Here is a 23,931-nt window from a genome sequence, read left to right as displayed (position 1 = left end):
GATTTCTGTTGCTTTATTATTGATATGGTCGATTATGCTGATAGTTTTCCTAATTCTGAACCAGCTCTGTATTCTTTGTATATAAATCCCATCTGGTCATAGTGTATGGTCATGGCTATACATTGCAGTAATCAATCTCCTTGCTAGTATTTTATTTAACATCAAATTTAGCATCAATATTCATTAGGGAAATTTATCTATAGTTTTCTTTCTCTGTTTCTGCTCTTCCTGATTTAGGTATCAGCACTGTATTTGTGTCATAAAAGGAATTTGGTAGAACTCCTCGTTTGCCTATTTTTCCAAATAGTTTATATGGTATTGGAATTAACTATTCTTTAAATGTTTGATCAAATTCATTTATGAATCCTCTGACCCTGGGGATTTTTTCTTAGGGAGTTCCTTGAGGGCATGTTCAATTTCTGTTTCTAAGAGAGGGTTCCTCTTCTGTTAATCTGGGCAATATGTATTTTTGGGTTTTGTATGTTTGCGATTTTTTTGGAGGCAGTTAGGGTTAAATGACTTACCCAGGGTCACATAGTAAATGTCTGAGGCCATATTTGAACTCAGGTCCTACTGTCTTCAAGTCTGGAGCTCTATCCACTTTGCCACCTAGGGTGCACCACAATATGTATTTTTGTAAATATTCGTCCATTTCACTTAGATTGTCACATTTGTTGACATATAATTGGGCAAAATAGCTCCAAATAATTGTTTTAATTTTCTCTTCATTGGTGATGAATTCACCCTTTTCATTTTTGATACTGGTAGTTTGTTGTTTTTTTTCATTAAGCAATGATTTATCTGTTTTATTGTTTTGTTTTGTTGTTTTTCATAAAATCAGCTCCTCATTTTATTTAGTAGTTCAGTGGTTTTCTTTCAGTTTTATTAATCTCCCCTTTGATTTTTTGGGATTTTCAATTTGATGTTTGACTGGGGGTTTTAAAATTTTTTCTTTTTCCAGTTTTTTTTCTTTGGTTGTGTGCCCAATTAATCTTTCCTTGTTTTATTGATGTAAGCATTTAGAGACATACATTTCCGCCTAAGTACTGCTTTGGCTGCATCCAATAAACTTTGGTATATTGTCTCTTTGTCATTCTCTTTAATGAAATTGTTTCCATGATTTGTTTTTTTTCACCTGCTCATCATTCTTTAGGATTAGATTATTTAATTTCCAACTAATTTTTAATCTCTCTTTCCATGGCCCTTTGTTGAATGTAACTTTTATTGTATTAGATCTGAAAAGGATGCATTTAATATTTGTTTCTCTTCATTTGGTTGTGAAGTTTTTATGTCCTAATACATGGTCAGTTTTTGTACAGGTGTCATGTACCATTGAGAAAAAGGTATATTCCTTTCTATTCTCATTCAGTTTTCTTCAGAGGTCTATCATACCTAACTTTTCTAAAATTCTGTTTACCTCCTTCACTTCCTTCTTGTTTATTTGGTGGTTAGATTTATCTCTCGTTCTTAGAGGGGAAAGTTGAGGTCCCGCACTAGTATAGTTTTACTATTTCCTACTGTAACTCATTTAACTTCTCCTTTAAAAATTTGGATGCTATACCATTTGTTGCTTATATGTTTTGTATTGATATTATTTCATTGTCTCTGGTACCTTTTAGCAAGATGTAGTTCCCTTCCTTATCTCTTTTAATTAGATCTATTTTTGCTTTTGCTTTTTCTTAAATCATAATTGTTACCTCAGTTGTTGCTGTTGTTTTTTAACTTCAGCTGAAGCATAACAGATTCTTCTCCAGCTCCTTACCTTTGCTCTGTATGTCTCTGCTTCAGGTGAGTCTTATAAACAACCAATTATAGGATTCTGTTTTTTAATCCACTCTATCTGCTTCCGTTTGATGGGTGAATTCATCCCATTCAAATTCGTTATGATTACTGTGTATTTCCTTCCATTCTATTTTCCCATGTTTATTCTTCTCTCTTTCTCCTTTCACCTGTCCCTCCTCCAAAGTGTTTTGTTCCTGACTACTGCCTCCTTAATTTATCCTCCCTCCTATCAGTCTGTTCCCCTCCACCTCCTTATCCCTTTCTCTTTCTCCTTCCCCACTGAGTGTTTGTTATTCTCTCTTTGAGCCAATTCCAGTGAGAGTAAGGTTCAAGTGTTGCCCACCATCCTTCTTCTAACCCTCCGTTGTAATCTCTCTCTCTCTCTCTCTCTCTCTCTCTCTCTCTCTCTCTCTCTCTTTTTTAATGAGGCACTTGGGGTTAAGTGACTCACACAGCTACTATCATGTGTCTAGGTCAGATTTGAACTTAGATCCTCCTGACTCCAGGGCCAGTACTCTATCCACTGCGCCACCTAGCTGCCTCCTGTAATATCTCTTTTGCTCTTCTTATGTGAGATAATTTATCCCATTCTCCCTCTCCCTTCTCCGAGGGCATCCCTCTTTCTCACCCCTTAATTTTGATTTTTTTGAATACCATCCTATCATAGTCATCTAACATTTGTGACCTTTATGTACACTTCTCCTAACTGTCCTAGTAGTAACAAAATTCTTAAGAGGTGCAAACATCATCTTCCTATGTAAGAAACAATTTAAGCTTATTGAATCCCCTATATTTTCTCTTTCCTGTTTACTTTTTTATATTTCTTTTGAGTCTTGTATTTAAAAATCAGGTTTTCTCTTTAGCTCTGGTATTTTCATCAAGAAAACTTGAAAGTCCTCTCTTTGATTAAATATCTAATTTTTTCCCTTGAAGGATTATACTGAGTTTTGCTAGGTTAATGATGCTTGGTTATAACCCTAGCTCATTTGCCTTCTGGAATATCATATTCCAAACCCTCCAGTCCTTTAATGTAGAAGCTGCTAAATCTTGTGTAGTCCTCTATCCGCAGCGCCACCTCGCTGCCCCCAGTTCTACTTTTTAAAGAGTTACTTTTTTTCAGTGAATTTTTGTACCTCCTCTTCCATTTGCCCAATTCTTTTTTTAAGGTTTTTTTCTTTATTGGATTTTTGTATACCTTTTTCTATATTTTTTGTGCTTTTCTAAAAAAAAAGTTATTGACTCTTTTTTCATGATTTTTTTGGTGTCACTTTCATTTCTTTTCCCAATTTTTCTTCTACCCCTCTTATTTGAATTTTAAAATCCTTTTTGAGCTCTTTCAAGAGATTTTCTTAGGCCTGACTCCAATTCACATTTTTCTTTTGAGTCTTCACATGTGGCTGTTTTCAAATAGTTGTCCTCTTCCAAGTTTGTGTTTTGCTCTTCCCTGTCACCATAGTAGCTTTTTGTAGTCAGGTTCTTATTTTATTTCTTCCTCATTTTTCTAGCTTATCTCTTGACCTCTAATGTTATGTTAAAATTGAGCTCTGCTCCTGGGTTGGAGGAGATATTGCCCCAAGTTTAAGTTTTTTGTGTTCCTGTTTTCAGAACTACTTCTGGGTATCTGTAAGTTTTGTGTTCTACCAAGGTGATATGATCTAAGAAGTAGTGTGGTCACTGTTCTCCCACTTGTACTTTGGTCTGTGAGTGACCACAAACATTGTTTTCTGCCTTGGATCTATGACTAGGATCCCTGCTCCCCATGGCACCCCCATACTCTATTATGCTAGTGCTCTTCCTCACCCTGGGCCTGTGATCTACTTCTGTGACTTGGATTCCTATCTGGGCAGTGCAACAGAGTCCTGCACACTGAGCCAGCAAAGGAACCCCTGTAATCTTCTGACCAATTGTCTGGCCTCTTGTCTGTGGACTGAGAGCCCTTCGAATCACTGCTACTGATTCTGTTGTCCCCAAAGTCTGAACTGGCTTGCACTGGACTGTGCTCTACTCTCACTTCAGTGAGACACACTTTACTGTCGACCTTCTAAGTTCCCTTGGGGCGGAAGATTGTTTAACTGCATCCTGTTTTTTGCATCTGCCTCTCCAGAATTCTTTTTGAGATGTTATTTTAAAGTTCTTTGGAGGGAAATTTGGGAGAGCTCAAACGAATTCCTGCCTCGCTTTGCCATCTTGGCTTCTCTCTCAGTTTCTTAGTTTTTCAAAGTTGTTTACCTTTATAGTATTCTTGTTATGTAAATTGTTCTCCTAGTTCTAATGACTTCACTTTGCACCTGTTATACAAGGCAGGGAGGTGGCACAGTGCACAGAGCACTGGGCCTACAGTCAGGAATACCTTAGTTCATGTCATCATCATTTAACTTCAGTGTCCTCTATAAAATGAGAATGATAATAGCATCTGCTTCCATTCTATCCATGAGATAATAATTATAAAGCACTGAGCACACTGCCTGGCACATAATAAGCATTATACAAATGTCAGCGGTCATAACTATTATTGTTACATTATTATTACCATTTTAAGTTGTCCCAGCTTTTCCTGAAGCCATCCCCTTTGTAATTTCTTACAAAAAAATAGCATTCTATATTCATATACCACATTAATGTACCGTAATTTATTTAGCCATTCCTCAATTCATGGGTATCCCTTCAGTTTCCAGTTTTTTGTTACCACAAATATAATTGCTATAAATATTTGTGTACATGTGAATCATTTTTATCTTTTTTTACTCTCTTTGTGGGATAGATACCTAGTAGTCGTATCGCTATCTTTTTGGGTACAGTACAAACAAATTGCTTTCTAGATCATACCAGTTCATTAAAGTGCCTGTTTTCTCATAGCCTTTTCAGCATTGATCATTTTCCTTTTTCATCAGTTGCACTAATCTGATGTGAGGTACTACCTCAGAGTTAAGTGTCTCCTCCATAGTTCTCATTTCTTTTTTAACTCTTTCGTTTATCTCATTTCATTTATACAATATCATTTTAACTTTTTTTTAACTCTTGCATTATTTCTTCTGGGAATTCTAATTTACCTTATTTATAAACTGTTTCTTTTTTTCTCCCTTTGAGGCTTTCCTTAGGATTGTCTTAGAGTCATTCTTTGTGGGTTTTGTCTTGGGCATCCCCTTTATATTTCTTTATCTTTGTGTACTCATTCTTCCATCCTTAGTTCCTGGATTGGGATTTTGTGTTAGGGATGGGCTTTGGGTACTTCTGAACAGATTGTCGTAGACTTGAGTGAGCTTGGTGTGCCTTACCTATTGTCCTGTTGGTGTCAAAGTGATAGCACTACAGCTGTGATTTTTGCTGGGAGGGATTGGGGTGGGGAGAGTAGGAGTGGGTCATATGGGAGCAGCTGGTTCTAAGATTCCCTTCTTCTAGGTATAGGGACAGCATCATGTTTCTTGTGCCTTGTGGTGAGAATATTATATCCTGCCATTGTGAATATTGGAGTGATCTGGCAGAGACCCTACTTCCTTGTCTGTAGGCTGTATCTCAGGTCTCCACCCTTTGGAGATAGGGGTGGAAACGACCAGTTTAGGCTCTGCTTCCTTCCTGTCACCCTGGGAGTGTACGTGAGGTCCCCTCTTATGGGTTAGAGTGTCAGAATTGTAGAATCTGTACTCATGATCAAGTCATCAAATGGTTAGGGGAGCTGGGCTGCACTGCTTTCTCCCACTCTTCCATCTTTCCTGGTTTCCTTGAGTTGATCTTTAAAGCCATCTAAAGATTGTATGATGTATAGGTCAGAAGGGACAGCATTTCAGGCCTATGGAAAAGTATGGAACAGTGAGTGGTATTTTATGTACAGGGAGTAGGAAATAGACCAGCCTGAAATGTGCTGTGTGATTAGTACAACAAAGTACTCTGTAGCCAAATTGTAAAATGTTTTAAAAACCAAGAGTTGAAATTTGTATTTTTATTCTATAGGTAGTGGAGAATCAGTAGATTTTGATCAGGAGATTTAAATGATCATACTTGAATTTTAGGAATATCATCTAGGAGGCTTTGTTGGAGTATGAGCACAGACTAGAACATGAGTTCTTAATCATTTTGTGTCCTGGACCCCTTTGGCAGTCTGATGATACCTACAGACCCCTTCTCAGGAATGTGTTTATAAATGCATAAAATACGTAGAATTTAAAAGAAAACTAATTATATGGGGCAGCTAGGTGGCACAGTGGATAGAGCTCTGGCCTTGGAGTCAGGAGAACCCGAGTTCAAATGTGATCTCAGACACTTGATATACTTACTAGCTGTGCGACCCTGGGCAAGTCACTTAACCACGATTGCCTCGCCAAAAAAAAGCAAAAAACAAAAACAAAAAAAACTCCTAACTATATTGGAATAGTTATGAAATATTTAAAAACTAAATTATTGTAGCTTGTATATTTTTAATGTATAGGGAAGTTAAAGTTAAATTTTATTTTTTGAAGATATATCAGTATGAAGGCTGTTGCTTAACATAAACTGTGGGGTGGTGTTTGACTCTTGAATGTTAGATACCCTGTGTATTTCAGTCTTTTTGTTTTAATGGCTACAAGTAGTCCCCATCTAAATTCACAGACATATGTTGTTGCAAACATAATTAAAGCTTCCACAGCTTGCTTTATAGTTAAGGATAGGATTCTCTCAAGGAACAAAGGAATTTTCAATTTTTTTTTTAGTTAATCTTCAGTTGTAGCAAGTTTTTGTCCTCAAATCCAATGAGTTCATTGTTGACTACACCTGATAAAGTTTATATCAGAAATATAAGGAATTGTGGATCTATGGTTCAACTTTATTTTTATCAAGATAAAAATAACTTTTAAAAGAGTTCTGAAATATTTCCAGGTGTTCTATGTTTCTTTAAAAATAGAAATCACACACACAAAAATAGAAATCAGCAAATTTTGTATCCCTGTTTCCTCTTTGTAAAATTCTTCTCCCTGCATTTGAAAGCTAGTAAGAATGTCCACATCTATTCTCTTCTTCCATTTTGGCAACTTAGCCAAGAAAGTTTGTAATTGAAGGGTAGAGACAAGAAGGTGGAGAAGAGTCAGGTACTCACCAGAGCTCTCCCAAATTCCCCTCCAAACAACTTTGAATAATGCTTCAAAATGAATTCTAGAATAGCAGAACCCACTAAGGGATGGAATGAAAAAATCTTTTAGCCCAAGACAACATAGAAGGTCATCAAGAGTGGTCTGTCTCACCAGGGTGAGAGTAAAGCACAGTCCTGCACCAGTGCAGGCAACTCTTGGCAAGACAGCAGCAGGCCTTGAGGGCAATTGAATCAGTAGCAGTCACTTACAGAGCTTTCAGCTCACAGACAGTAAGGGGGGTAAGAGTCATGGTCAGATGGTGATTACAGGGGTCCCTTGTACTCCTTTACAAGGACTCTTGTTGTTTTGTCCGTGTGAGAATCTAGGTCACAGTCCTGGATGGCAGTTCCAGGGTGAAGAGGAGCACTAGCACACGAGAACTTGTGGCCACAAAGGAACAGGGATCCTGTTCACAGTTCCAGGGCAGAAAAGAATGTTTGTAGTCACTCAAACCAGAGCACAGGCCAGGAGAGTAGTTAACACACCTCTTTAGATCTTTCCACCTTAGAAGAACTGAAAACTTACAGATCCCGCAGAACCAGCTCTGAAAACAGCTGCACAAAAAACTTGAAGCTTGGGACAGTATCCCCCTCCACCTTAGGAATAGAGCCCAACTTTGTATTAAAATTAAATGTCAATAGACCAAAAAACAAAAACAGAACCTAATCATAGAGAGCTACTATGGTGAAAGGGAAGCTCAAAACACAAACTCAGAAGAAGAGAACAAAGTCAAAACTGCTACATCCAAAGCTTCAAAGAAAAATGTGAATTGGTCTCAAACCCAAAATGAATTCCTAGAAGAGCTCAAAAAGGATTTTAAAATCAAATAAGAGAGGTTAAAGAAAAAATGGGAAAAGAAATGAGAGTGATACAAGGAAGTGATGAAAAATGAGTCAACAGCTTGGTAAAGGAGGCACAAAAAAAGGGAAGAAAATAACCCCTTTAAAAAACAGAATAGACCAAATGATAAAACAGGCATAAAAATCCAGATAAGAGAAGAATTCTTTAAACATTCAGATTGGCCAAATGGACAAAGATGTACAAAAATTCACTGAAGAAAAGAACTCCCTAAAAAATAGAGTTGGCCAAATGAAAAAGGAGGTACAAAAGTACACTGAAGAAAATAATTCCTTAAAAATTAGATTTGGGCAAATGGAAGTTAATGACTCCATGAGATGTCAAGAAACAATCAAACAAAATCAAAAGAATGGAAAAAATAGAAGAAAATTTGTAATATCTCATTGGAAAAAACAAACTGAAAAATAGATTGAGAAGAGATAATTTCAGAATTATTGTACTAAGTGGAAACCATTATCAAAAAAAGAACCTAGACATCATCTTTCAAGGAATTATCAAGGAAAATTGCGCTGATATTCTATCACCAGAAAATAAAATAGAAATTGAAAGACACCACTCACCTCCTGAAAGAGTTCCTAAAATGAAAACTCCCAGAAATGTTATAGCCAAATTCCAGAGCTTCCAGCTTAAGAAGAAAATGCTACAGGGAACCAGAAAGAAACAATTTAAATTATCATGGAGCCATAGTCAGGTTGACACAAAATTTAGCAGCTTCCACATTAAAGGACTGGAGAACTTGGAATATGACATTCTGGAAGGCAAAGAAGCTAGGATTATAACCAAATAATACCTACCCAGCAAAACTGAGAATAATCCTTCAGAGGGAAGATGGATATTCAGTGAAATAAATGACTTTCAGGCATTCCTGATAAAAAGACCAGAACTGTAAAGAAAATTTAACTTTCAAATACAAGACCCAAGAGAAGAAAAAAAATGTGAACAGGAAAGAGAAATCGTAAGGAATTCAATAAAGTTAAATTTGTTTACATTCCTGCATGGGAAAATGGTACCTGTAACTCCTTAAAACTTTATCATTATTAGGTCACTTAGAATTATTATACATAGACAGAGGGCATGGGTGTGTGTAGAATATGATGAATTCATATCTAAAAAAATTAAGAGGTGAGAAAGATGAGTGCACAGAGACAACGGGGAAGGGAGATGTACAGTGGGGTAAATTATCTCACATGAAAGAGGTGTGAAAGAACGTTTATAGTGGAGGGCAAGATGGGAGGGAGATTTGGGGGTGAGAGGAGTGCTTGAACCTCACTCTCATTAGAATTGATTTAAAGAGGGAATAATATACACAGTCAGCTTTTTTGTTTGTTTTTTGTTTTGTTTTGTTTTGTTTTTGGTGAGGCAGTTGGGGTTAAGTGACTTGCCCAGGGTCACACAGCTAGTAGGTGTCAAATGTCTGGTCTGAGGCTGGATTTGAAGTCAGGTCCTCTTGATCCCAGGCCCAATGTTCTATCCACTGTGCCACCTAGCTGCCACCACATTCAGTTTTGTATAGAAATCTATCTTACCCTGCAGGGAAATAGGAGGGGAAATGGAAAAAAAAAAAGGCAGGGGGCTGATAGAAGGGAGGGCAGATTGGGAGAGGCAGTAATCAGAAGCAAAACACTTTTGAGGGTGGATAGGATTAAAGGAGAGAGAGTTAGATAAATGGGGGGGAAATAGGATAGAGGGAAAGACACAATTAGTAATTATAACTGAAAAAATGTTTATAACAAGTTTCTCTGATGAAGGCCTCATTTCTCAGATATATAGAGAACTGAGTCAAAATGTTAAGAATAGGAGTCATTCCCCATTTGATAAATGGTCGGAGGATACAAACAGGCAGTTTTCAGATGAAGTAATCAAAGCTATAGTCACATGAAAAAATGCTCTAAATCACTATTGATTAGACAAATGCGTATTAAAATAATTCTGAGGTACTAACCCATACCTGTCAGCCTGGTTAGTGTGAAAGAAAAGGAAAATGACAAGTGTTAGAAGAGACATAGGAAAACTTGGACACTAATGCACTGTTGGAGTTGTGAACTGATTCAACCATTCTGGAGAGCCATTTGGAACTATACCCAAAGATCTATAAAACCATGCATGCCCTTTTACCCAGCAATACCATTACTATGTTTGTATGCTGAAGAGATGAAAAATAAAAAGGGACCTGTATGTACAAAAATATTTTTAGCAGCTCTTTTTGTGGTGGCAAAGAATTGGAAATTGAGGTAATACCCATCAATTGGAGAATGTCTGAACAAGTTATGGTACGTTATGGTACGTGATTGCATTGGAATACTGTTATGCTATAAGAATGATAAGCAGGGTACTCTCAGAAAAAACTGAAAGATTTTCATGATCTGATGCAGATTGAAGTGAGCAGGACCAGCAGAACACTGTACATATTAACAGCAATATTGCATGATCTACTGTGAATGACTTAGCTATTCTCAGTAATGCAATGATCCAAGACAGTTCTGAAGGAATTATGATAAAAAATGCTGTCCACCTCCAGGAAAGAACTGAAGGAATCTAAATACATACCAAAACCTGCTCTTTAAAACTTTCTTTTTTTTTGTAATTTTTTTTTTGGTCTGTTTTCTTTTATAACCTGCCTGATATAGAAATATATTTATGACTGCACATATATAAATTGTATCAAATTGCTTGCCTTCTCAATGAGGGGGAGAGGACAGGGAGGGAGAGAATTTGGAACGCAAATTTCTAAAAAACAAATGTTAAAAATTGACCTTGTGTGTAATGAAGGAAAAAGTAAAATATTAAATTAAAAAAACTATTGTGTCTGAATGCAGTTCGATGCATACTTTTTGAATTTTGTTTTTCCTGTGTTTTTTTAATTTGTGTTTTCACAGCATGACTAAGATGGAAATGTTTTTCATGACTGCATATGCACAACCTGTATCAAGTTGCTTACCTTGTTAGTGAGGGAAAGGAAAAGGAGGGAGGGAAGAAGGAGAGAATTTGGATCTCAGCATTTTTAAAATGAATGTTGAAAATTGTTTTTGCATGTAATTGGAAAAAAATAAAATACTAAATACTAAACTGTGGGAAAAAAGATCATAGAAAGAGTTTGAAAAGTGGGCAAAAGACAAGAAAAAGATCATCAGAAGGGAGCAGAGGCCTGCAAAACAGTTTTGAATGTAATAATTTTGAATTTATTAAAATTTATCAAATACTTAAAGTGGTATGAAATGGGAAAAAAACTTCTAATTTTTTCACTAGCATCCATAACAGTGACTTCAGGAGTTTAAATTGAAAAATGTATGTCTTTCATATGTTTAAAATATTTCTCAAACAAGTTAACTAGTGGATCAAATATTTTCTTACAAAATGTTTCAAAAATGAATTCTTTTTCTTTCACATAACTTGAAACTTCTTAGTTTGAACAAATACTTCATGACTTGTCCTTTTAAAAAGCCTTCTTTTGCACTTCTGTGTGGTAGGGAAGTACTTCATATTCTGTTCCCATCTTTTTGCCAAAATCTTTGAAAAAACGTGGTAGTTTAGAGACCTGCTTCTGATACAGTTGTTGACTTTTTATGGATGTTAACAAAACTTTATTTCAGAGATCTTGGAAGAATCTTTGTTGCTAGTGGATTGCCATATAAAGAGGTATGAGTACACATTGTTTGCAGTGTAAGGATCTTCTTTTTTTATCATTAACATTGCAAAACCACATTTATCACCAAATATTTTCAGGAAATCCATTTGTGCACATATTATTAACCTTTTCTTTTAAACAAAATTTTGCTTGGCAAAAAAAAAATTCTTTTTGTCATTTTCAAACATTGACAGACTTTGTAGTTTCTTTTTTCTTTTTTTTTTTTTTGGTGAGGCAGTTGGGGTTAAGTGACTTGCCCAGGATCATACAGCTAGTAAGTGTTATGTGTCTAAGGCTGGATTTGAACTTGGGTCCTCCTGATTCCAGGGCCAGTGTTCTATACACTGTGTCACCTAGCTACCCTAAGACTTTGTAGTTTCTAAAGAGGAATTATAATAATGTTAGAGTGCACATATTGAAGAACAGCAAGGAGTTAGGAATATTGAAAGATGTATGTAACTTGATTCAGTTGTATACCCAAGGGGAATGGCAAAGCTGCCAAATCCTTGATAACTTGCTTCAAAATGTTAAAAGAAATACCAACTTTTCTAAGATGCATCACATCATCTGACACTGGAAGCACTTTCAATTTTCTCCTCTGTTTTAGGTCACAGACTAGTTTGACCACTTCCACTGCATATGGCTTTACTAAAGTCTCTTCCAATGGAGGGGGACTTCTTTTGTTTGGGTATTCAGTAAACACCTATAGGATATTAATAAAAGGTTTTTGTGAAACAGCAGATCCAATTTTGGATGTGTCACAGGTTTTTTGAAGTGAGCTTCCTTCACATGTAAAGACCCTTCATCTTTAGATTCATATTCTGTATGGACAGCCATGAGGTGCTGTTTCCATTTTGTTGGCATAATATTTCTATTGGCAAGAATTTTATCATACAAAAACCACTAAGATGTTTGTGTCCAGTCACATTTGTTAAAGCAAGTGGAACCTTTTCTTCAAAATTTCAACTCACAGGGGGGCTGGAAAAATAAAACATAGATAAAAATAAAATATTTTAATTCAGTTTATATTTTTGAAAGTATTTTTGCATAGTTTTTAAGTAATTTGTTTGATAATTCCTCATAAGAGTAAGTAATTTTTATATGAAGTAAAAGTGTAAGATAATGAAAACAATTGTATGATTAATAAAGTAAGGGGGTATTACAATTTGTCCAAAGTTTTAACACTTTTGTTGGCTTTTAACTCTTTTAGTCGACATACAAATTACAGTAGTAAATGAACTTTAGAATAAGGTGAAAATTCAAATATAGTGTAAATATTTAAGGCAGCTGGTCTCTAAATAGATGATTTCAGACCGGCTTTGGATTGAGAAGTGCTTTAACATCTGGAGACTTATATTCTTTACCTAGATAGTAGTGAATCACGTAGATCATCCTTTTACTCAAGGCCTGTGATACCTGAGATGTCAGTTGATTTCGATCCAAAGAGAGGGTTAAACAGGGATAGAACAGCAATCAGCAAAAAGAGCAGCAAACAACATAAATTACCAGCATGGTGATGATAATGCTTCGATTGGGATCTTTGGAGATGAAGCAGGGAGCACAAAAATCCACGGAAGGTAAGAACTCTTTAAAAAGCTGAACTGACCAAATAGAAAAGAAAGCACACAAATTCACTGAAGAAAAGAACTCCTTAAAAAGCAGAATTGGCCAAATGCAAAAAATTTAAAAATCTCATTGAATAAAGTAATTCCCTAAAAATTAGAATTGGATAAGTGGAAGCTAATGACTCTGTGAGATGTCAAGAGGTAATAAAACAAAGTCAAAAGAGTGGGGGGGTGGGGGGAGAAGAAAATGTGAAATATCTCATCAGAAAAACAAATGACCTGGGAAATGGATCCAGGAGAGATAATTTAAGAATTATTAGATTACCTGAAAACCCCCCAAAAAAGCCTTAGACATCATATTTCAAGAAAGTATTAAGGAAACCTGCCCTGACATTCCAGAACTAGAGGGCAAAATGGAAATTGAAAGAATGTCCATCTCACCTCCTGAAAGCGATACCAAAATGAAAATTCCCAGGAATATTATAACCAAATTTTAGAGCTCCCAGATCGAAGAGAAAATATTGCAAACAGCCAGAAAGAAACAATTCAAATATTGGGAAGCCATAGTCAGGATCACATAAAATTTAGCGACTTTCATGTCAAAAGTCAAAAATATGATATTCCAGAAGGCAAAGGAACTAGGATTACAACAAAAAATAATCTACCCAGCAAAACTGAGTCCAGTTCTTCACAGGGGAGGGGAGGGAATAGATATTTAATGAAATACAGGACTTTCAAGCATTCCTGATGAAATAGAAAATTTGGCATTCAAACACAAGACTCAGGAGAATCATAAAAAGGTAAGCATGAAAGAGTAATCATAAGAGACTCAATAAAGTTAAACTGTTTACATTCCTATATGGAAAGATGATACATATAACTCCCAAGAACTTTATCATTATTAGAGTAGTCAAAAGGAGTTTACATAGACAAGAAGTCACGGGTGTGAGTCAGTGATGTTGGAATGATTTCCAAAAAGGGTGGGGGGGTGAAAATTGAGAGAAGGGAGGAGGGACAGGTAGAATGGGGGAAATTACATGAAAGAGGCACATAAAGCAAAGGTTTTACAGTGGAGGGGAAAATGGGGGGGTAGGTAGTGAAGTGAAGTCACTTTCATTGGAATTAGTTCAGAGGGAAGAAGAGATAGACACACTCAGTTATGTATAGAAATGCAACTTACCTAATAGGGAAATCAAAGGGGGAAGAGGATAAGAGAAGAGTGTGTGTGTGTAGAAGGGAGGGGAAATGATAAAAGGGAGAGCAGATTAAGCAAGGCAGTGGTTAGAAGCAAAATAGACTTTTGAGGAGGGACATGGATAAAAAGAGGAAGAAATAGAAGAAAATGGGATGGAAGGAAATACACAGTAATCATAACTGTGAATGTGAGTTGGATGAGCTCACCTATAAAATGGAAGCAGCAGAATGGATTAAAAAACAGAATCCCCAACAATATGTTTACAAGAGACACACTTGAAATAGAAACTCAAGTTTCACACAGAGTTAAAATAAAGGACAGGAGAAGAATCTAATATGCTTCAGTTGAAGTAAAAAATACAGGAGTAATAATCATGATCTCAGACAAAGCAAAAACAAAACCAGATCTAATTGAAACAGATAATCAGAGAAGCTACATTATGCTAAAAGGTGTATAGCTAATGAAGTAATATCAAAAATTTTTTACAGTAAATTTCTCTGATAAGGGCCTCACCTGTTAAATATATACTCAGTATAGAACTGAGTCAAATTTATAAAAATAAGCCATTTCCCAACTGCTAAATGATCAGAGGATATATAGAGGCAGTTTTCAGAAGAAGAAATCAAAGCTGTCTATAGGCATATGAAAAAATGCTCTAAATCACTACTGATGAGGGAATACAAATTAAAAACTCTTGAGTTACCACCTCACACCTATCAGAAATGACTGATGCTGGAGGGGATGAGGGGAAAATTGATACACTAATAAATTATTGGTTGAGTTGTTACCTGGTCCAACGATATTGAAAAACAGTTTGGAACTATGCCAAATGGGCTATAAATCGGTGATCCAGCAATACCACTACTAGGTATGTATCCCAAAGAGCTACAAGGAAAATTACCTATATGTACAAAAAATATCTGTAGCAGCTCTTTTTGTGGTAGCAAATAATTGGAAATTTAGGGAATGTTCATCAGTTGGGGAATGACTGAACAAGTGGTGGCATATGATTATGATGGAGTACTATTGTGCTGTAGGAAATGGTGAGGTGAGTGTTTTCAGAAAAAACGGCAAGACCTATATGAACTGATGCAAAGTGAAGTGAGAAGAACAGAGAGATCATTGTGCATAGTAATAACAATGTTGTAATGATGATCAACTATCAAAGGCTTGGTTACTCCAGTCAGTTCAATGATCTGAGACAGGACTCATGCTGAAAAAATAGTGTCCTTTCAGAAAGAGGACTTATGAACTCTGAGTGCAAGTTGAAGTATAATTTTCTTGCTTTCTTTATTTTTCTTGCTTTTTAAAAAAATATGGCTAATATGGAAATAAGTTTTGCATGATGTAACATGTATAATTAATATATTGCCTTTTTAGTGGGTGAGGGAGGATATGAGAGGGAGGGAGAGAATTTGGAACTAAAAATTTAAGAATGCTAAAAATAAATGTTAAAAATTTAAAAGATCTTGTGAGGTAGTATCAGTAGGAAATTTAGAAGAGTGGAGGAAGATGTAAGATTTGCAAGTTTTTAAAGCAGTGTTTACTTTAATGAAAATTTCAACAAATTGATTATAGGCATACTAATGTATAATTTGAGGCCAAATGTTACATGGTGTGGCTAATTTCTGGTAATGTTATAGTGGAGTTTGGAGATATTTTTATAAGGCTTGGTTTTATAGATATACATGTATATTCACACACACATATATGTAAATACATATATAGAGATAGATACACACATATATAATTTGTCTTATGTTCTTGCAAGAATGATATTGGAGTATTATTGGAACAACATTTTGTGGAGTATACCATTGTACTTTTCTTTAAAACTGAGTCATATGACAAAATTTACAAATACTTAAATACCAGGATAATATAACTGGATTGCCAATTATACAACTCTAGTATTATAACATACTTGTGTTCAGAAGATCCTGCTATTTTAAAATAATATAAATTTAATTTTCTTTTGCATAAAATAGATAAATGTAAGCATACTTGAGTCATTAAACCCTTTAATGCTTATACTAACTTCCACAGTACACTTGCTGACCTAGGCTGTTGGTGACACCTGGTGGCTAGTGTAGGGAACCATCTGTCTGAACATTTCTTGAATTAGTTTCCACATCTTGATTTTACCCGGATACATTTCTTTCGTTTGTGTTCTTCTCTACACCACTACCATAGTATAGACCCTCATAGCCCCTCACCTAGACTGCGGCAATAAATGTCTTGCCCTGTAATTCAGTCCATCCTTCACAAAATACACTGAAGTGATTTTCTTTAAGTAGAAGTTTGACCATTTCATTCCCTTACATCAAGGATCTAATATAAATTTCATGGGTTGACATTTAAATTCTTTACAAACTGGCCTTAACCTACCTTTCCAGCCTTATTACATATTAGTCTGCTTGCCATGTTCCAGTATATAGTTATTCTCATTTGATTACTGCTACTCATATAGGGCAGTCCGTCTCCTATCTTTGTGCCTTTGCACAGAGAGTCTCCCATGTCTGGAAGGCGCTCTCTTCATCTCTGTATCTTGGGATCCTTAGTTCCTTTCAAGTCTCAACTCTACATGAAGCCTTTTCTGATGACCTCAGCTGCTAGGCTCTCCTATCACCTTGTATCTGATTTATTGTAAGGATGGGGCTCAAATGAGTAAATCAAATCACTCTACCCAATTTCAGTGAAGTGATGCCTTAAGGGAAAGCATATTTAAGTTAAAGACTTTAGACTAAAGCTAAAGTCTTTGGTCAGCTGGAGTGAGGTTATGCAGGAAATGTGTTTAACTTGGCAGAGGAAAATTGGTTATGCCAATCTAAGACATATCTGGTCAACTTGGACTCATGAGGTTAGAGCAAGGTAAGCTAGGAGAGAGTATTCAGCAAAACCCCTAAGGAAGAAGCACTTGGTACGGGAAAAGAGGGAAGCATATACCTCAGCTTCCATCTAGGCCTAGAGGAGGATTTCAGGGTCCTTTGAAGAATCTAGAAGCTTTTGGATTTTTTATCTTCTTATCATCCTAGCATTATCCTCTGGGACAGCAACTAATGATAACAGTGTCAACATCTGGAGCTAACAACAGATTGGATGTGATTTAGGAGGGTGGATTCATGGCTACACAAACAGTTGAGGAAAGATGCTACATCATACCTAAGAGGAACTTCTTGAAAACCCTACAAAAGGAATTTTTTTTCCCATTTTTCCAGTAAGCAGGGGTCATGGGTTGCCACATGTGTTCTCTGAGCTTAAGCCTATTTTGACTTTTGGGAAGGATGCTTATATTAACTTTTTTTAAAAAAAAAACTGTATTTCACTTTAGTACATTTACATTACATGTGGTAAATTTTTCTTGATCACTTCCTAAGTAATCCTTTCTAAAAGCCAATTTTCTGGGCTGACTGATAATCAAGTGACAATCATGATGGAAAAAAACACCAGCGTGGCCTGTGAACTGTATCACTAAAGTAGATGCCCTCCAACCTTTCAGTACTATTCCTTAGAATCAATCCTGAGGAAAGATGTAGGGATTCAAGTTGACAGTGAGAATGGAGGTTGGGATTAAGTACCCCCAGAGTGCTATTTTGTATATACTTATATATGTACATATTGTTTCTTCCAACACGACACAAAAGAAGGGAAGGAACTTTTGTCTTTGTATCCATAGGGCTTAGCTCAATACCTGGCATATTGTAGGCGTTAATAAGTGATTGCTGGTTGGTTTTATTACTTGCACAAATTTACCAAATCTCATTACTTTTATTTTGTCAGAGTTATGTTGCCTCATTTTGCAACAAATCAAATTTTTTGTTTATGTTTTTCATATTTTTATTCAAGAATATTCTGTTACATTCATATGAAATAGTTTAAGATTGTCGGAGGAGATTATAAATTGTTAGATATCTGGGATATTCCCTTTTTTAAATTCTTTTTTTATACTGTGTTTTGTCACAAATCTTTTTTTTAATTAATTTATTTTTAGTTTTTAACATTCACTTCCACAAGATCTTGAGTTCCAAATTTTCTCCCCATCTCTCCCCTCCCTCCACCCCCAAGACGGCATGCATTCTGAATACCCCTTCACCTAATCTGCCTTCCCTTCTATCACCCGCCCTTCTCTTATCTCCTTCCCCTTCTATTTTCCTGTAGAGCAAGATAGATTTCTATACCCCTTTCTATATCTTATTTCCCAGTTGCCTGTAAAAACAATTTGTAACATTTGTTTTTAAAATTTTGGGTTCCAAATTCTTTCCCTTCTTCCCTACCCACCTATTCTCATTGAGAAGGCAAGCAACTCAATACAGGTTATGCATATATAATCATGCAAAACACTTCATCATAGCCATGTTGTGAAAAACTAACTATATTTTCCTTCAAACAGTCCCACACCCCATTTATCCTATTCTCTCCTTTGACCCTGTCCCCAATCTGCCTTCCCTTCTATCATTCTCCCCCCTATCCCCTTCCCCCCCTATTTTCCTGTAGTGTAAGATTGAGCCAAATCCAATGAGAGTAAGATTCATTCATTTCCTCTCACCTCCCCCCTCTTCCCCTCCACTGTAAAAGTTTTTTCTTGTCTGTTTTATGTGAGATAATTTACCCCATTCTACCTCTCCCTTTCTCCTTTTGCCTATATAATCCACTCTCTCACCCGTTACTTTTACTTTTTAGATATCATCCCTTCATATTCAACTCACCATGTGCCCTCTGTTTATATATATTCCCTCCTATTACCCTAATACTGAGAAAGGTCTCATGAGTTACAAATATCATCTTTCCATGCAGGAATGTAAATAGTTCAACTTTAATATGTCCTTAAGATTTCTCTTTTCCTGTTTACCTTTTCATACTTCTCTTGAGTCTTGTATTTGAAAGTTGAATTTTCTATTCAGCTCTGGTCATTTCATCAGAAATACTTGAAAGTCCTCTATTTCACCAAATGTCCATTTTTTTCCCCTGAAGGATTATACTCAGTTTTGCTGGGTAGGTGATTCTTGGTTGTAATCCTATGTTCTTTGACCTCCAGAATATTATATTCCAAGCCCTCCAATTCTTTAAGGTAGAAGCTGCTAAATCTTGTGTTATTCTGATTGTGTTTCTACAGTACTTGAATTGTTTCTTTCTGGCTGCCTGCAATATTTTCACCTTGACCTGGGAATTCTGGAATTTGGCTACAATATTCCTAGGAGTTTTCCTTTGGGGATCTCTTTAGGAGGTGATCGGTAGATTCTTTCAATTTCTATTTTGCCCTCTGGTTCTAAAATATCAGGGCAGTTTTCCTTGATAATTTCTTGAAAGATGATATCTAGGCTCTTTTTTTGATCATGGCTTTCAGATGGTCCAATAATTTTTAAGTTCTCTCCTGCATCTATTTTCCAGGTCAGTTGTTTTTCCAATGAGATATTTCACATTGTTTTCCTTTTTTTTTTTCATTCTTTTGGATTTGTTTTACAGTGCTTTGATTTCTTATATAGTTGCTAGCTTCCAATTGCTCCATTCTAATATTTAAGGAAGTATTTCCTTCAGTAATCTTTTGGACTTCCTTTTCCATTTGGCCAATTTTTCCTTTTAGGGCATTCTTCTCCTCATTGACTTTTTGGACCTCTTTTGCCATTTGGGTTAGGCTGTTTTTTAAGGTGTTATTTTCTTCAGTATTTTTTCCTTTAGTATCACTCTGGGTTTTTCCTCTACTTCTCTTACTTGCTTCTTAAAATCCTTTTTGAGCTCTTCCATGGCCTGGGACCAATTCATATTTTTCTTGGAGGCTGTGGATGTAGGAGCTTTGGCTTCATTGTCTTTTTCTGGTTGTATGTTTTGGTCTTCTTTTGTCACCGAAGTAAGATAATATAGTCTGACTCTTCTTGCGCTGCTTTCTCATGATTCCGGCCAATTACTTGAGTTATAAACTCTTTGTGAAGTTAAGGATCTGTTTCCAGTGTGGAGAATGTACTATCCCAAGCTTCAGGTATTTTGTGCAGCTGTTTTCAGAGATACTTCTAGGGACCTGTAAATTTTCAGTTCTTCCAAGGTGGTGCGATCAAGGGCAAGGTGTTTACTCCTTTCCTGTCCTGTGCTCTGCTTTATGAATGACCATAAGCACTCTTTTCTTTCTTGGAACTGTGAGGAGGATTTCTTCTTCACAGCCACTACAAGCTCCACTAAGCCAGTGCTCCTCCTCACCCCAGGACCGCCACCCAGAACTGTGACCCAGATCTAAGTGTGGACAAAGCAAGAGAAAATCCTGCACCAGCAGAGAGATCCCTGCAATCCCCCTGTGGTCAGCCACGTGATTCCCCCTCAGTCTGTGGGTTGGAAGCTCAGGAGGCAGCTGCTACCCCAGGGCCAAGCTCGGAGAATGGGACTGGGACCCAGTGCTTCTCTCTCACTGCAGAAACAGACTTTTCCCACTGACCTTCTAAGTTGTCTTTGACGTTTGTGGGTTGAGAAGTCTGGAATCCACCACAGCTGCCTGCGATTCAGTCCTCTGAGGCCTGTCCCAGGTTCGCTGAGGCCTGTGCGGCCACGCCAAACTGCATTCCTCTCCCAGCCTGATGCAATATACCTTTCTGATCAGCTATACCGATTGGGCTGGAGATATGTTTCATTTTGTCTTTATGTGGATTCTGCTGCTTTAGAATTTGTTTGGAGCCATTTTTTATAGGTATTTGGAGGGATTTGGGGGAGAGCTCAAGCAGGTCACTGCTTTTACTCCGCCGTATTGGCTCTGCTGCCCATTTTACTTTTTAGGAGTTCTCTTCAGTGAGATTTTGCGCCTCCATTTCTATTTGGCCAATTCTACTTTTTAGGGACTTGTTTTCTATAGTTAATTTTTTTCCTTCCTTTTCCAAGCCATTGACTCTCTCTTGCATGCCTTTCATTTCTTTTCCCAGTTTTTCTTCTACCTCTCTTGTTTGACTTTTAAAATTCTTGTTGAGCTCTTCCAAGAAGGCTTTTTAGGCTTGAGACCAGTTCATATTCCCCTTTGAGGTTTTGGATATGGGCATATTGACAATGTTGTCCTCTTCTGAATTTGTGTCTTGATCTTCCCTTTCCCCAGAATAAGAATCTGTGGTTATTTTCTGTTTCTGCTTTTTGTTCATGGTGTTTGCCTGTTTCCTGACTTTAAAAAAAAAAAGTTGAGTTATTCTGCTGGAGTGAAGAGAGCACTTACCCAAGCTTCTTTTCCTGCTCACCCAGGCCTTGCACTTGAATGTTTGGCTTCTGCTCTCCCAGGCTTTATACAGGGATATTTTGATTTTGGTGGATGTCTGTTAGCCTAGAACTTCTGGAGTTGTGTTTCCCAGAGTTGTGTTGAGGCACTGGTAATTTTGCTGCTGGAGAACGTAGTCACGCATGGTGGTTTTCTGGAACTGGAGTGTAGACACTTGAATGTACGTGAAGTCTACCAGTTCCCCTTCCTGTATTGAGGTTCAAGTGGGGTCCTTGGCACTTGCTTGCTCTACCAATCTGGGTCTCAGGATCTCCCTCTGGTATGCTGAGGTAGAACTTGCTGCTGGCTTGCTGAGATGCCTCCAGTCCTGTACTGCGCCCCCTCCCCCAGAGCATGAGGGACCTTTCCTGTTAATCTCCCAAGTTTCCTGGGCTATAAAACTACAGTGCCTGGTCTTTTTGCTAGCTCAGGATTTTTCCTAGTTTGATATTTTTTGGGCTTCCAGAGGTCTGTGAGGGAGAGAGAGTGACTTACTTCTTACTCTGCCATCTTGGCCCCTGGAGGTGCAAGTCCTATTCAGTGATTAAGGCTTCATAAGCAAGGCTAAGATTCATGAGATTCCTTCCCCCTACCACTTGATCCTACTTTACATACTCTTCTCTTGCCTCCCAACTATATAAAACTATTAAGTCCCCCCCTTTCTTCCTCATTTCTTCCCTAAACTATTCCTTAAAGAAACACCTCTAGACTGTGTTCTTTTTACTTTAATCTCTCTGTGACCCTAAAGACAGTTGGGATTTTGAAAAGATACTTGTATTTTCTGTATTAGAATGTAGACACTTCATCTTTTATCTCCTTCTAATTACTTCTTTACTCTTCTAGGTTTCCTGCATTTGCATTTGAAAGATTCTGCCCAGCCTGAAGCTTCTCATCAGGAGTTCTTCAAAGTCTTCTGTTCTGCTAACAATCCATTTTTTTACCTTGTAGGATTAGCTCTGTTTTAAAGGGTAAGTTATTCTTAATTGCAAGTCTTGTTCTTTTGCCTTTTGGTGTGTGATTCCAAAATTTTCTCTCCTTATAGAGTAGCTGCGGCATATTCTTTGTGATGCTGGCTGTACTACTTGGTACTTGAACTCTTGGTTACTGGCTTCTTTCAGTATCTTTTCTTTTGTTTGCTCTCCATGGATTTTGGGCAGTTGCTCAGTAAACATTCATTAAGTGCCTACTATGTGCCAGACACTATGCTACATACTGAGGATACAAAGAAAGCCAAGAGATAGTCCTTGCTCTCAAGGACTTCACAGTCTGATGGGGTAGATGATTTGTAAACAACTATGTATGAACTATATGCAGGTTAAATTGGAAATAATTCACAAAGGCAAGGCACTAGAATTAAGGGGGATCAGGAAATGCTTCTCGTAGACTGTGATTTTAGCTTATGTTTAAGGAAACCAGGAGAGCTAGGAGGTAGAGATGAGTAGCGAGAGCATTCCAGTCATGGAGAACAGTTAGTGAAAATGCCTGGAGTCACAAGATGGAGTGTCTTGTGTGAGGAACAACCAGGAGGATCATTGGATTGAAGAATATATAGTGGGATATAAGATATAAGAAGGTTGGAGTGGTAGGAAACAGCCTGGTTATGAAGGACTTTACCAAATGGGAGATAGTGAGTTTATTAGGGAGGTGTCAAAGGGTTGCTTTGTGTAAATGAGGATTCAGTTGATGTTATTTAACATAAATTTGTAGTGGACCCAGTCAGCGTGATTTCATTATTTTCCCCAGCTTCCTTCACAGCACATGTGTGGGAATAAAGACAGCAAATGGAGAGAATGATCCAAGGCTGAAACTTGACAGGGTAAGGGACTCATGAATAGTGTGGAGTTGAACTAGTTCACCAAGGGATCAAAATGATTTAAGGGAGGAGAGTATGGTAGGGGAGATGGCCTGCAAAAGAACTGAAAGGTCAAAAGAATGGACGTCACAGTATGGATGAAAAACAGGGTTTCAGATTTTAAGGCAGATAGAGCAGTGGAGTGAAAATAGATTGTGATCAGATAAGAGAATTTCAGAGTTCATGAACATGGACTTGGTGCATTTTTGGATGATTTCAAGATCAAGAATCTGACCAACTCTGTGTGTAGCTGAGGTAAAGTAGAGGAGTAGATTTAGTGAATTGAGCAAGTTGAGAAACTAGGGTGTTTGAAGGAATATCGGTGTGTATTTTGAGGTCCCTTCATGTCGGGGCAGGAGTTATGGAGGAGAGAAAGATGTGAGTCAGGCACTGAACTCTTTGAGGAAAGAAGAGGACTGTTCTGAATGTTGATAGACAGCAGCTACCAGGATTTTGATTAGGTGATAGGTGTGGATTGAGTGAATCTCAAAGGGAGAGAGGTTACTAAATGATAGTGCTAGAATGAAGACCTTGGAAGTGGCAGTGAGGAGCAAGGAGTATCCCAACTTCCCCATGTGGTCTAGTTGGAAGGAATGAGTGAAAATACAGCCAGTACTGGAAAGAGATGCTAGGGAAGGTGATGTGAGAAGTAAGTCAGGTCTCAGTGACAGCCAAAGAGTAGATGGAATGTGAAAGGAAAAAATTAAGAATGAAAGTAAAGTTGTTGCATGCA

The 23,931-nt window shown here is 37.1% G+C and overlaps 1 protein-coding gene across 4 annotated transcripts in view; it reads left to right on the top strand.

Annotated features, from left to right (window-relative positions):
• Positions 1–23,931, top strand: part of PKNOX1 (PBX/knotted 1 homeobox 1) — a 166,350-nt gene that overhangs the window by 32,727 nt on the left and 109,692 nt on the right. For 2 of the 4 annotated variants that reach the window (XM_020973868.2, XM_078146502.1), the window contains one exon: positions 22,190–22,314. The exons of 1 other annotated variant lie outside the window; for it this stretch is intronic. The gene's annotated coding sequence lies outside the window, so the exon portion shown is untranslated. Of the gene's footprint in view, positions 1–12,680; positions 12,945–22,189; positions 22,315–23,931 lie in introns of those variants that run through there. One more of the 4 variants, XM_078146503.1, reaches the window with a different exon arrangement.

Source organism: Phascolarctos cinereus, unplaced genomic scaffold (assembly GCF_003287225.1).
Source record: "Phascolarctos cinereus isolate Bilbo 61053 unplaced genomic scaffold, phaCin_HiC Scaffold_726;HRSCAF=1367, whole genome shotgun sequence".
NCBI lineage: Eukaryota > Metazoa > Chordata > Mammalia > Diprotodontia > Phascolarctidae > Phascolarctos > Phascolarctos cinereus.
Note: the sequence above shows the minus strand (reverse complement) of the source record. Positions and strands in the feature narration are given on the sequence as shown.